Source organism: Toxotes jaculatrix, chromosome 16 (genome assembly GCF_017976425.1).
Source record: "Toxotes jaculatrix isolate fToxJac2 chromosome 16, fToxJac2.pri, whole genome shotgun sequence".
Lineage (NCBI taxonomy): Eukaryota > Metazoa > Chordata > Actinopteri > Toxotidae > Toxotes > Toxotes jaculatrix.
The window spans coordinates 6874907-6889397 of NC_054409.1; the positions used below are offsets into that span (position 1 = coordinate 6874907).

The 14491-nt window shown below is 39.5% G+C and overlaps 1 protein-coding gene across 8 annotated transcripts in view; it reads left to right on the forward strand.

Annotated features, from left to right (window-relative positions):
* The window catches only part of LOC121195069 (transcription factor 4-like), a 195759-nt gene that overhangs the window by 67434 nt on the left and 113834 nt on the right, over positions 1-14491 (forward strand). The gene's annotated exons all lie outside the window — the stretch shown is intronic.

Consider the following 14491-nt stretch of genomic DNA (forward strand, 5'->3'; position numbering starts at 1 on the left):
GCCGCGTTTGCGTCGCTGATATGCTCTGTGTGATTTCAGCACAACCACCTGGCTGCAGAATAATGACATATCTGCTCCCACACACTGTTCAGGAGCCGGTGATCAGAGCGGCTTCATCACAGCAGGGCAGACCCCACCTGACATCACACGATGGGGGAGGAGAGAGGAGGGTGGAAATAGACGGACAGCAGGAGAAAGGACAGGGACGGAGGAGGGAGGAGAGACGAGCCATTTGAGCGCCTACGTAGAAACTCGAGAGACTGCTGTCACCTGCTTTCTCGAACAAACTGCGCGTAAACAAAAAGTTAATACACACACTTGCACTGTGAGGTTCATTAGGCTTTATTACAATTCACTCACCGCAGGTGAGAAATTGAAATCAGTAGCAAGCAGCTCTTATTAGCTCAGAGGTTCAAACAGAATATGTCATTGTTTCTTTGGCACCTGCAGAAAGGCCAAGAAACAAACACTGTATAAATAATAACATCTCTAATTGGCTGAGACCTTCATTTATATTTTCTAATGGACATATTAACAAAACAAAACCAACAACAAAACTTAACCCTAACTCTCTTTGCCATGTCAGTCAAAGAACTGTTTTATGAATCACGAGTTGTCTTTTCTGACTTAACTTACAGCAACGTGCTCAGGTGTGTTCAACACATTCACTTTTCTCCATCGGGCCCTGGAGCAGGAAGATGACCTCTGTATTCTTAATCCCGCCTACAAAGCTCTAATTGGAGGATTGTTTCCCCCCAACAGGGGCACAGCCGTCAATGAGCACAACAACAGGCCTATTAAAAAAAAGAAAATTGGAAACTTATTGGTTTTATTAAGTAACTAAAGTTAATTATTTTACCAAAACCAGAAGTCCCTCTCAAACAGAATCCTACCATAATATCTTGAGTGGCAGCTGACTCACCTGAGGGTGTCGCTGCCTTGCTCCACCTCCTGAGGCAGAGAGGGGATTTGAACTGGTCACCCTGGCAGATTTGGGGCAATTTAACACTAACAGCGTGGTTTTTCAGTTCTTTGTCAGCTCTGGTCCCATTCAGTGTGTGCCAGCACAGACTCCGCTGCTGCTTTCACATGGCACTGCCCTGGAAGCGTGGGAAAAAAAAAAATGGGAAAAGCTACCACTTTACCCTCGTCTGCTGCCATGGAAACCAACCAACGGTCAGGACATTAAGACAGTGATACACAGGGAAAGTTTGTGGGCCACTTTGTTTTTTCTCTCTCTGGTTCCCTGTTCTCTACACCCCACTCCTCTGGTTCTGTCTTTGTTAGCCTTTTGCTCCTCTCTCTGGTGCTCCTCCATCACAAGTCCTTCAACCTACATGACCATATAGCTCCAGACCCTCAAGACCTGTAAGAGTGTCACAGCAACAGGTGTACCCGACCTTTGTCATCATAGTAACAATAATAGATGCGTGGTTAATAAACACACGGTTAAGGTGCTGGATGGGACATGGATCAAAGAAACAATATGGAATGGATTATTAATATGATTGGTTTGACTGTAGAAGTCTCCTGTGTGACAGTTTTATTGACCCATCCGCTCTGTAGGTTACGTCACCTGGCTTCCTCCGTATGCTTACAGACATTACAGGTCACCTCACAATAAAACATAATTATGGGTTGTAATAACCTGATATCACAGACGACCTATGGCCTCGTTTTTGAACAAGCTTAAGCTTAACTGATGCATATTTTTTCAGTCATATTGAATCTAACATCGCAGGACTCTTAATTTGAAGAAACCAGAATGAATGTAAAGATCTTAAGAGTATATCCTAATTAAAGAATAATCAGTCAAGCAATTAGGAAATCAATCAATTCTTTGATCAGTGTGTGTTTATTCCGTTATTGATCGATCACCTCTCTTTGGGTTTTTTATGCAACTCCCTCCATTTTCGTTTATTCATGTGTTGAAATGGATCTCTAGCCAGCGCCCCGTCTCCTATAATTACACTGTCTGTGTGTGTATATGTGTGCCTGTGTGTGTGTGTGTGTGTGTGTGTGTGTGTGTGTGTGTGTGTGTGTGTGTGTGTGTGTGTGTGTGTGTGTGTGTGTGTATGCGTGTGTGTGTGTGTGTGGCAGGGGGAGCAGGTGATTGGTTGGCAACAGCTGGAGAGAAAAAGGAGAACACAGCTGCAGGGGGAGAGGAGAGGAGAGGAGGAAACGAGAGGGGAGAGGAGGGAATGAGAAAGGACGGGAGGAAACAGGACAGGAGAGGAGAGAATCTTAGCCATATCTAACTTCTAATAACTTCACTTGCTTTCATTCACAGCTCATTTGACGCAGCTCAGTTCAGCTGCGATTAAATATTGATACAGTTTGATAAGATTTGACATTTTCACGTTAATGATTATAATGAAAGTGTTTTGGTTTGAAGGAGCTAAATTTAAAAAGCATATTTCCTCGATTTGAATCCTGTAACGCACACACAACTGTAAACACGGGCAGCGATAGACTGTGTAACTATTAGTAACTATTATTTTAACTGAAATCCTGCAGACTGGGTATTGATTACCCTGTGTTACCGTGGGAACAGACTACCAAATATTTTTGTCATCTTGAGTTCACTGTGTCAGACTCTTGCCATGTCGTGTCCAAGAGACATAGCAGATGTCACATGTCCAGGTACCGTTTTGTCAGGACATCATCGCTGGTTGTTTTTTATAATGACACACCACACGTAGATTTTCTATTTAGCTCCATTATCTCTGTTAGCTCTCATATAGCTGCTAGCTCCATTAGCTTCTGTAGCCTCTTACAAACTGCTGACGAAGTGCTAACTCCTAATTTTGCGCGGTGCAGCTTAAGGTTGGGTGAAATGTTAGAAACTTCCAACTGGTCACCATCAGTCCAACAACTGGCGACTGCCAATATATTTGCACAGGTGTGTGTGTGTGCCACACCTGTGCCATCACCTTGTCTTCTGTCATCCACCATCTTTAATGTGAAAATCGAATTTTACTGAAACATTAGAGCCTATTGGTTCTTCTTACTCTTAAAAAAAATAAATCACCTTGACATCTTTGATAAGCAATAAGCTGTAAAGACAGGCTGAACAGCTGTCTGACGCTATTTGAAAAAGAGTCCGATGGCTTCAGATGAAGGACGCCTCTGCTTGCAGCTTCCAAAAATATGCTATTAAATGATGAGGGTGCACAACCGCATATACAGTCAGTGCCCAAATATGATTTTATGAATTGATGTTGCTTCGTAGCATCGATCGATCGGACAGCAACCACTAGAAGGCTTGACTGTCTTGTAGTCACGACACTACTGTGAATGATGGAAAACAGTGCAGCATGTTCGTGCAAAATATATGGAGCAACTCTTATTAGCTCTTATTAGCGCACACTTTGAATTGTGCTTTACAGGTTAATTATTTACCAAGCTGAGCTCTCATTAAATTAAGAAAATAAAAGGACAAAACTGCCCAAAAAATCACCACGAAAACAACAACTATTGAGGGCCTCAGCTGATCGCTCTTATACTTGTTCAATAGTTCAACCCTGTTGTGGCAATGGGCCAAAATGTAAACAAACGTCGCATTATACTTCATCCTCATACATCCCTGAAACACTGATATTCTCCTCTGTCTATTCTAATGTAAATAGTTGTCATGTGTTGAAAACCTGGGGACATACAGGAAATAAAACTCAAATAATTCATAGCCAAATTTATCCTGAAAATAGCAAAATATATGTTTGGCTCAGACATGAGGTAAGCCTGCTAAAAGCCTGTGAATAAATGGAGTACACACCAAGAAAAAAAAAAAAAAACACAACAAAACTATCTCCACATGAACATAGGTGATATTTTGTCATATTTCCGTGGTCGGTGTGAGAATAAGAGAGTTTCCTTGATGAAAAAAGGTCAGGAAGCACGTACGTCTATTTTTATGTCATAAAACTGAGCCATGTAGGTGTTAAACATGCACTTTCTTTTCCCAGCCTGTTCCTGTTTGACACATGAAAACCTTGTGAGCCTGAACGTTGCGTCTTTATTTAGTCAGTCAGTGTCAGTGAGCAACACTCTGCCATGTAGCTCTCACTGCTCATTGTGCTGCACTTTAATACTTCCATATTGTGCTGCTAATTCGGAATTTCACACCTTTTCTCTCGTTCTTACTCTCTCTTTGTCTCCCCGCGTCGTTCACCTTCCATCTCAACCCCGAAGACAAGAGGAAACGTGTTAAATCCACCTCTAAGAACCTTTTTAATTCAACATTAGCAGTCCTCATCTGTCTGCCCAACAATACCCAAACACAATTTACAGCTACGACTGGAGCATCCCGCCTTTGTTTTCTCTGCAGCTAAATATTGTTCCATCAATAATGGACTCCAAACACAGAATCAGGCTTGTAGTTTTAGGTAATCCTGAATGTTTTACAGGAGATTGTTTTTTTCTTTCTGCTGTGTTTTATTGTCTCGGGAGCATAATTGGAGTATGTTGTTTTCTTCATTTGTGTTAGGTTTTAGGAGGAACATGGGCTCAGTGCCTCATGGATGTAACTCCAGATGCTATTGTGTCCGAGGTATTTGTGGAAGTGCTGCCCGAAATCCTTAAGACAAAGGCAGCAGATATGGTGGGGGAGAGAAAAAAAAAAAAAAAAAAAAAACCCTGGAAAGAATCAAATCCTCCAAAATTTTCATTCAGCAACACTTATGAAAGGAGGACGGGGGGTTAAACTGGAGCACGAAACAAGGTGATGTCCAAAAAAGAAAAAAAAAGCAAACCCCTGTCAACGCGGTAGTCTACCTAAACCTCCTGCGGCGTTTCAGGTGCCATGTTTTCTGCTCCCCCCCTCCAATACCCTCTCATCAGATCAGAGCGAAATAAAGACAGATTGATAAATTCACGGATGGAGGTGAATGTTGCCAAATCGAGTCAGACCCCGACCAAAGTAAATGCCGTGCCACGGAGCGAGAAAAGAGAAGGAGAAAAGAGAAGGAGGGATGGAGGGGGAGAGAAGATTTGGGGCTCTAATGCCAGCCTTATGCGTCTTTTAGTCGTTTCTGCCGTCGGGGCTTGGCACCGGCTCGGCGCTGTCAGCCAGCCAACAAAAATCTGCAGTGCCTGCCGCATTTCAGCAGCCCTGTTTTGTCTGAGACCAACGCACACACATACACACGCACACACACATATAGAAAAACACACGGCGACATACTCGCGCCGCGAACACACTCTGTTCTGCAAATCGCCGACATTTTTCTTCACGAAATCGAAGCTTCGTGAAAGAAAATTTTAAAATCGAAGTCAGATAGAAAAGCTCAAATCAAAGGAATTCATTTTGTCCTTTACAGATGAAACACACCTCAAACAAGATTTTTTTTTTTTTTTTTTTGGAGTGCTACATACACACCACACTGTTAAAGAATATTAATTTGAAATATAGTTCTGCTGCTAAAGTCCTGCTGTTCGGAGGGTTTGGTGGTCGCCCTGTTTGTCGCCTCACTGTTGTTTGTGTTGTTTGTCTATTGATTCCAGAGTGGAGGAGGGGTGAATGTGTGTGTGTGATGAGACTGGGGGGTGTTGGATAATGAAGGCTGTTTGGTAATGAGGGAGGGGGGGACAGTTCTTTGGGTCTCATTCATATGAACGGGGAATAAGTGTCATGGCTGCTGCTGAATTTTAATCCGTCTGCAGCTTCACAACCGCACAGAAACTCAGTTGTTTATGATACGTGCGTGAAAATGTACGAATAGAAAAACAGAAAAACATTCCTTTTATGTTATTAGGTACATTACATGAATCCTCTTTCTCAAAGATTTTTGCAAGAATTCGTGACCATCAACCTGAAAACAAGCTTCAGTTCCTAAAAGTTTAAGATTTTGTAGATAAAATAATGTTTTAACCAGTAACTGTGTCACAGTGCTGTGTCACTTACTAATAGTGTAAAGTGTGTACTGTGAAATAAATGTCAGAATTTTGTTTCTGAAATTGGTATGGAAAAAAATCAGTGACCAAAGGTCTACACACAGCAGGTGTTGTGTGCTTTACAGACTGTGGATCCCTTTGAGGCAGATTCATAAGTGCCAGAAATCTCAATGTACTGCTCAGTGCAGAGTGAACTCAGTGAGTGTTTGTTGTTTAGGGAGTAGTGAACGAGTGAAGTGTAGGAGACTTTTCCAGTAACACACCACAGACTCAAAATCTGCTTAGAATTAGAATGAAATCTGGATTTGTTACACAGGTAAAACACAGGTAATGGAGTATCTACATAAGAAATAGTACCGTTCATAATAGAAACAATAAGGTTGTGATGTTTAATTGTTCATGAAATAAGTATGAAATATGTTATTGCAGGTTTCCTCTGGCGTGATGACTTTAAAAAAACATGTCTAGTGTTTTTTAATTAATGAATGAATTAATTCTTTGTCTGGCAGATGTTGTTTTTGGATTCTGGGAGAACAAACTTATTTTGTTCAGCTTTTAGAGTTTGTGTCGGAATTTAGGCTCTTTTGTGACACATGTTGTTTCACCACTGAGACGTGTGTATTTGTTGTCTTATAAACCAGTGTGGGCTGGACACAGTGCATGTATTGTACACAAAAATCAACAACAACTGTCAACAATATATAACTTTTATAGCAAACAACAGTTTCTTCAACAACTTTTCCATGTTTGTTGGCTTTAGACTCATCTGTACTCTGGAAACTGTCCACGCCAAATTTTCTGCAGCACCTGACAAACACCAGATTCTTTATTTTTCTTTCTTTCTTTCTTTTTCCCCAGATCAAATGATGTCAGTGTTCATAATGTCTTTGATAGTTACCTTAAAAAAAAAAAAAATCTACACGTGGTGAAAGTCACACTCTCAAGCTGTTCTCTTTCAGCTACAATTTCTGTTAGTTCTACTGCCACAGGAACAGGAACTACACCACTATACAGTACACTGCAGCAGCCTCTGTAGACCAGAATGCATTGCAGCAGCTTCAGTAAAACCAGAATGCACTGCAGTTACAGGACGGGGTGTGGTTTAACTATATTAAACCTATGTTTGATGTAGTTAAACCACACCCTCAGTCCCCTGGGGGATCATGAACTTGATGCCTCACTTCCATCCATGAGTGAAAGCAAGTTCACATCACTCGTTCAGAATATTAAAGCAGAATGTTAAATCTCCATACGTGACGTCAGGTAACTTTAGGACTCCTTTTATAAAATTTACATTTTAACGAATAAGATTTTAAAAGATTAAACACAAGCTAAAGTAGATACTGAAACCCAAATGTGTGTGTATGGCAAAAAATAAGTAAACATTTGTTCTTAGATTTGGAAGAATCCAAAAACTGATGAAATAACCAGATGTACTGTCGATGGTTATGTGCAGCGAAGTTGTCTAAATGAAGACTATTCAAATTAAATTAAAGATAGTTTTTATGTCGCAAAATGAATTTATAAGAGCCTCTGATGTACAGAATCTAACTTTAAAAAACAGAAAAGAATAGGATGAGAATCAGATGTGGTCCAGTCAGTCTGATCTGCTCCGATACGGCTGAAGGTAGAAGCCGACAGATGTGAGCTGGATGCCGCGTCTCTCGAGTCGTTCTCGTCGCTCGTATACGTTCATCTGTTGTTTGATGTATTTGCTCGCACCGGTGCCAAGAAATCAATGCCTGCTGGGATTGAAGTGGGGGGGGGGGGGGGGGGGGGGGGGTTGTTACTCATCGACCATCGTCTGTTAAATTAATGTTGATCCCAAAAAATGTTACGCTTTACATGTGAAGACAACAGCATGAATAAATATATAGATTATTTCAAATTCAGCACTGGAAGAATCATTTCAGAGAGTCTGTTAGAGTGTGTGTGTGTGTGTGTCAGTACCTTTCAGACTTTGTAGAAACTTCTGGACCGGTGCCCGGCGGTGTCATGGAAACGCTTGAATCACTCAGAATGATTCATGTCTGCACAGTCCAACCCTCCCCCCATCACACACGCACACATGCACACACACACACACACACACACAGCATGCAGGAAGAGGGAGTTTAACCCTTCTTCTATCCATCTTCCTTCCCCCTCCCCAGCCTCGCTTTCTCTTCTCTCTCTTCTTTCTTCCCTCTCATCATCTCGCCATCCTCGTCAAATCGCACTATTAGTCACATAGTTTATTAAAATGGACTCATTATATGGATGTCAGAGGAGATCACGTCTTCTGAGTGTTTCCTTTCACGCACACAAAGACTTGACGTGTCTCTCAACCTCTGAAAGAAAGAGTCTAGACGTCGACAGCGAGTTCTTGAACAACTCCATCTCATTGTTTTTGTCCTTCCTCCTGATGAATGTGAATGAAAAGCAGTAAGTGATAGATGTCAAATGTGACGGACAAACTCAGTGAAAAGAAAAAGACAGATGTCGGCTTTGAGGACAACTCCACCTTTCTCCTTGTGTGTGATGAGTCTAAATAAACAAAAACAATGAATAATTTCGGCGAAATGAATTAAAACTAAAAATCCTGCTCAGGATGAATTGATTGGGATTGAAAACGATGAACAAAACTGATCAAAAGAAAACGTCTAGATGTCAGAGAACATCTTCATCTTGTGTTTTATTGTTTCTTCCTCATGATGAATCTGAGTAAATCACAATAAAACAGATACCAAACAAAGCTATAAAGATTTGTTTTAATTATTATTAAAAAATTCTTCTTTGTGAATAAAAACATACCACAGTACAAAATACTGATAGATAGATAAATGAATGAATAAATAACCAGAAGTCTAACTCTCAGGATGAACTGATGGATTTTAATATTGATTCTTAGAGCAACTCCATGCCTTTATTTCTTTCTCTTGATAAATCTGAAAAAAAGACTAAAAGACAATAAACAAAAATAAAAGATGGACTAAAAAAACTGGCACAGTTTCTAAACGTTGTCAGTGGCTCCGATGCAACTACGTTTTAATACTTACAACACAGAAAAAGAAAAAAAGACATTAAAAACATGATGAAACAAATGAAATTATGAAAAAAAACACTCTGTTACTGACTCACAGAGCATGTATTTCTCTTGTTTAATCTGAAATAAAAATAATACATAAAAATGAAGAAATAAATAACATTAAAAAATAAATGAAAAAAAGCCTGCCTGGATGAAGTGATAAAAAGTGATGAATGAAATCCATCTGTGTAAAATGAAAAACTAAACTCTTCTATTGTGGTAGTTTTGTTGGCCTGTCAGAATCAGGAAGTGGACAAACACACACCAATCATCAGTGAATTCAAATGCATCAAACATTCATGTGGTTATGTAATAATGCAGCACAATAATGTGTTATTTTATTATTATTATTATGTGTGTGTGTGTGTGTGTGTGTCTGACAGAGTTGGTGTATATCACGTTTTGTTTCAGTATATATTATCATATTATCAGTTGTTGCATTTTACTTGTGTGTTGTTAAAAATCAGTTCAATTATTCTGCAGCAAAGTTTAAGTTGAACACTCAAACATCGTCCTCTCCTCTCCTTTATTTTTACTGTCCTTCTCTCCGCTCAGTTTCTTTCCTCTGTTTCTTTAGTCTTCCTCTCATCTTCTGTTCTCTCCTTTCCTCTCTCTTTTGTCTCTTGTATTTTCCTTCTCCTCTGTTGTCCTCTTCTTCTTCCTCTGTTATTCTCCTCACTCCTGTCTTGTCTCCTTGTTCCCTCTCCTCTCCTCTCCTCCCCTCTCCTCCCCTCTCCTCCCCTCCTCTCCCCTCCTCTCCCCTCCCCTCTATCGATAACTGATGTGAGCAGCTGATAAACTGTGGCTCGGTGTGTTGAGGTTGCAGTTACTGATGTAATCACTTTGTTGTTGTGTTGCAGTTAATGAAACTTTATTAAAGTAATTAAGATTAACATTAACGTGGAAGAAGTAATTAATGAAGAAGAAAATACACCACTGCCTCGTATTGATTAGAACATTCTACTGTATTATTTGGTGTTTAATTAAGTCCTCCACTCTGTCACTGTTCAGTTTTTATAATATTCATAATATTTAACCTGCAGTGTGTTAGTAGCTGAATATAATAACACATGGAACACAGGACATAAACCTGGTGTGTGGTGTCTCAGTGCCTTGATCTTGATAGACTCACCATCCACCCTGACACCCCCCAAGTCAAGTTTTATAACTGGAGGAGTAGGATCCAGTGGTTTGTGGCACAGATTTTGACCATTTACTTTTTAATCCATCTTTTGTAAGTCCAATTTCTTCTTATAAAAGAAACTTGTTGTCCCCCCCTTTATCCACACTTTGGCAGGTTTCAGTGAAGGTAGTCGGCCATGAAACGGCTGTGTCACTGAGTTAGCTTGAGTTTGCACATGTCACCAGTTGTTTTGTCTTTGCAGATGCCTGTAGTGTCAGAAGTCAAAGTTGGGTGTTTCATTTTGTCAGATACAAAATGAAAACGGTTATTGGAACACATTCATGAGTAACCCTATGATGAAACTGGAAATTAAAAGCAAGTAAGACAGAAAATTAGGGATGGAAAACAGAATAAAAGCGACAATAAAACACCTGCAACAGTGTGATGAAAGAAAATCTCTGTGTTTGAATGGTCACGTTCATGGAGAAATATAGAAGGAAACATTTCAAAAGATGATGCTGATCAGAATCAAGGTTAGAGCAAGGGTTAATGTAACTTGAATCGAAAATCACATATGCCTTTATGTCATTTTTTTACATATGAAATGGTGTTTCACATGTGATACCCTCCTGTAAGTGTGAGTGTGAAGGTATATTTTTTTTACACCATTTTTAAGAAGACTGTAAACCCTGGTAGGTGATGATTGAATTAATGATCACACTGAAATGTCAATCTGGCTGTTTTTTTTTTTTTTTTTTTTTGACATACTAAGTTTTTATGTTTTTAGTTCCTGAACTGCAGCCCAGATTTTAATTTCAGTCCATACCTATTAAAAATATTTAAACATGAACTTAAATCTGGTCTACACCCAGTTATTAACAGTTATTATAGCATCATATCCGGTCTAACCTGCCTCCTTAAATATATGTTAAAATACGCAAAGTGTGTTTAGGGTGAAGATTTAGCACTGGGTTAATAAGAGGAAGTTAAGGGCCTTTTAATAAGTTGTGTAATAACAACAGTGTAACAGAGCGTCCTTGTTCCTGTTAGCTCTCAGCTTGTAATGGAGCTGATTTGTGTTTCCTCTCTGTCTCTTGGCATTGTGGATTAGCAGAGATTTGGTCCTCCTGGCTCACCGACTTCTCTATGGGCTTTATACAGCGGAGTGGGCTGACCTCCCCTCCTCCACCTTTTGTACCCCTGCAGCCAGCACACTCTAACGAGCGGCGGTTCATCTGGGGGTCCTTCTCACAGCCAATGAGCCTGTTTAGGTTTGTCGTCTGGGAGAAAATGTCACCGCGGGGTTCCTCAGAGAGATGTAGAGATTGGCGGAAATAGAGTTGAGGTTAGAAAACCGTCTTTTCAGTGGTTCTTTTGAGATTTGAGACAGTTCAGTGTTTGTGTTTAGATTATTTTGAGGCTTTCTTTTTTTTTTCTTGCCTTTGTCTGACAGCTGAGAGCGGAGATAAAAAAAAGGGAAGACTCAGACACAGACGGTGCAAGATGACAGCAGCAATGATCCGATGTCTGATTCAAACCCATTATTCTTATGTGGTTACATGTAAGGCAGAAATCAGCGCTGATTTTTGTTATCAGTTTTTCGATTGACATATCAAAAATAAGGACAAATATCCATGACAGTCTATTAGAGCCCAGAGCGGTTTCCTAAATTTTGTTCCACCAACAGTCGAAAATCCCCAAACATTTCAGCTAATGACAATATCAAACGGAGGAAATCACCAACGTCCTCATGTTGGACAAGCTGCAATGAGCAAATGTTTTGGTATTTTAACTTCAAAATGAACTCAGTTGTCAATAGAATTTTAGTACTGTCACTGATCAACAAATGAGTTTAATCATCAAGATTACCATAGCACACATTTTCCAGCCATTCGCATTTTTTGCCACCTAGAGGCAACTCCCATCTTGGAAAATCAAGTTTACTGTAGTCACCTTATCTGAAAATGTCTTTGTGTTCAAGTGAACCACACTGTCTGGATTCATTAGGCCTAGGAAGACAATTGCACAAGGGACATGTCAAGAGTCGGCAAGAGTTAATGTCAGAGACTGGTAGACGTGTGGCCAAGCATTAAAACATGAAAGACTTTTGCATATTTGTTTTAGGTTTGTAGAAATTGTCAGGATTCAGGAAACACTTGAGGTTAAAGAACCTCTGTTCTGTTGTGGTGTGAGAAGAATTCATGAAAGCAGTTTTCTAAGAGCACCCAAAATGTCAAAAGTACTTCGAAGCACCGTCTTAGTTTCAGAACCTTTTTAAGTAAGGTTTTCTTTGTGCTGAGGTTTCCCACATTGCGGAGTCCCCCATTAACATGTTAACATGATATAACTTCCTGTAAGTAGGTATCATCCAATCAAATCAAACCGCTGAGTCGATGAGTCTCCTGAGGTTGGTGAGGTTCCTTATAGGAACAGCAGATTTTTAATGGTCTTTTATGAAGCTGTTGGATGACAAGCATACCTGAACAACCATTTTTGTTAGAAGAGGCTTTAAGGACGGAAGAACATCATTTGTTTGAGGTTTTTCGAAACAGCCAGTTTGTGTTTTTTAATGAACGGTCCAATGTTGAAGAACCCATTTCTCTTCAGCATTATTGGAAGTATTGTGATGGTTTAAGAACGTTCTGATAATTCAGTGTCCCCGCTCACATCTTTGTGGCTAAAATGTCCCTTTAACATGACATTCTTGGAGGTACCCTCTCTGATAAAAACCTTGATATGAGGCACTAGAAGTACTCTCAAAGCTTCTGAGGCTGAGAAACCTAGAAAAGTTTGCTGAAGAGCTCTTATTTTGGAGAGAAGGGAGGATGACAGGCAAACAGAGAAGAGGCGAGATGAGGTTGTGCTGGGATCCGATCCAGAGCGGTCTGATAGCATCGGAGAAGATTGTGCATGAAACAGACTGGAGCTGGACTGTTGAAAACATTTTAGAATTTGAAATGTTATTAAATTTCTCTGGATGAACTCTTAAGCTGCTGAGGATTTTTCACTACAACCTCTGTGATTTAGTTGACTTTCCTTTACATGTTGTGTTTGTATTAAATAGATGAAAATGTTGGGTAGAGATCATAATAAAGTGGGTTTTCTGATCTAAGTTGAAACAAAACTGTTTACTAAATGACCAAATACATGAATATCAGCCTTACTTCTCTAGATTTTAAATGATTTTGACAAAGAACAAGGAAAATGAGGCAGATTAGAATAGTTTTTATAAGAAAATGGTCAGATTTTATACTTTTGATCTTTTCTCCTGATATCAGTATGTTTTCCTGTTTTCTGTAAGTCTAAAATGGATCACAACTGGTCCTTCATCTGCTGAAAAATAGAAAACTCAATTATGTGGTCAAAATTGAGAAGAAAATTAATACCCATTATCGGTCAAAGGCCTCTTTAAAATAAATAATCCACTTTAAAAAAGGATCTAATGGTTTTGATTTGGACAGATTTTGTTCTGTTCTTTTTCTGATTTTTTTTTTATTAATAAACTCCCCTCTTATTATCAAGTAATGGACTTTGTGGTTCAAAATGTCTTTTCCAGTTTGAGGCAGGGAAATAGGATGCTTCCTTGTGTGTGTGGGGGTGTGTGTATGTGTGTGTGTGTGTGTGTGTGTGTGTGTGTGTGTCCGCGCCTGTGTGCGTATCCATTCACAGCGTACTGTGACAGGGTGTATGATCTTGTGGCTGACCCTTCCCATCCTGCTTTGCTCCGTCCCTGCCTGTTTTTTTTTTTTTTCTTTGATGCTGCTCTCACTTTAACAGCCAAATTAAAATACCAGAGATTTTTGTTTGTGTGTGTAATACATGAGCTGTGCTGCAGAGATGGTGTAGGTGAAAAGGTCGGCTCTTTTGGGCAGGAGTAACGAACTGGGGTTGTACAGTTGTTAAAGCCTGTGTTCATTCAGTTCATTCATTTCTTTTTTTTTTCACTCACTTTTGTAGTCTCCATATCTGGGCCAATGTTATCTTGACTGCAGTAGCTACAGTATTTTCAAAATGATCAAAATTGTATGATAAACAATATGTAGTCATATGGTTTAATTTTTACTTTGATTTTTACTCAAAATCCTAAAATTAACAGGGAGAATTTAGAATCTCTCTAAAATTATAACACTGTTTTTGTTCTATCTATTGTTCCAATGACAACAAAATGTTGTCAAGTTACACACAACAAAATATAATTCTGTAATTCTGGGGAAAAAATCCTGTAAAAAGTGAAATGTCAGGGGACGCACACACATATCCATACACTGTTTTCTGGTGAAAAAAAAAATCCATGAAATAACACACTGCTGTCCCGTTCCTTTCCATGTCAGTATTTCTACTTCAAGTGGTCTTCCTGTGAAAAAGAACTGATACTGATACTGATGCCCAATTATTCACTGAAACATGAA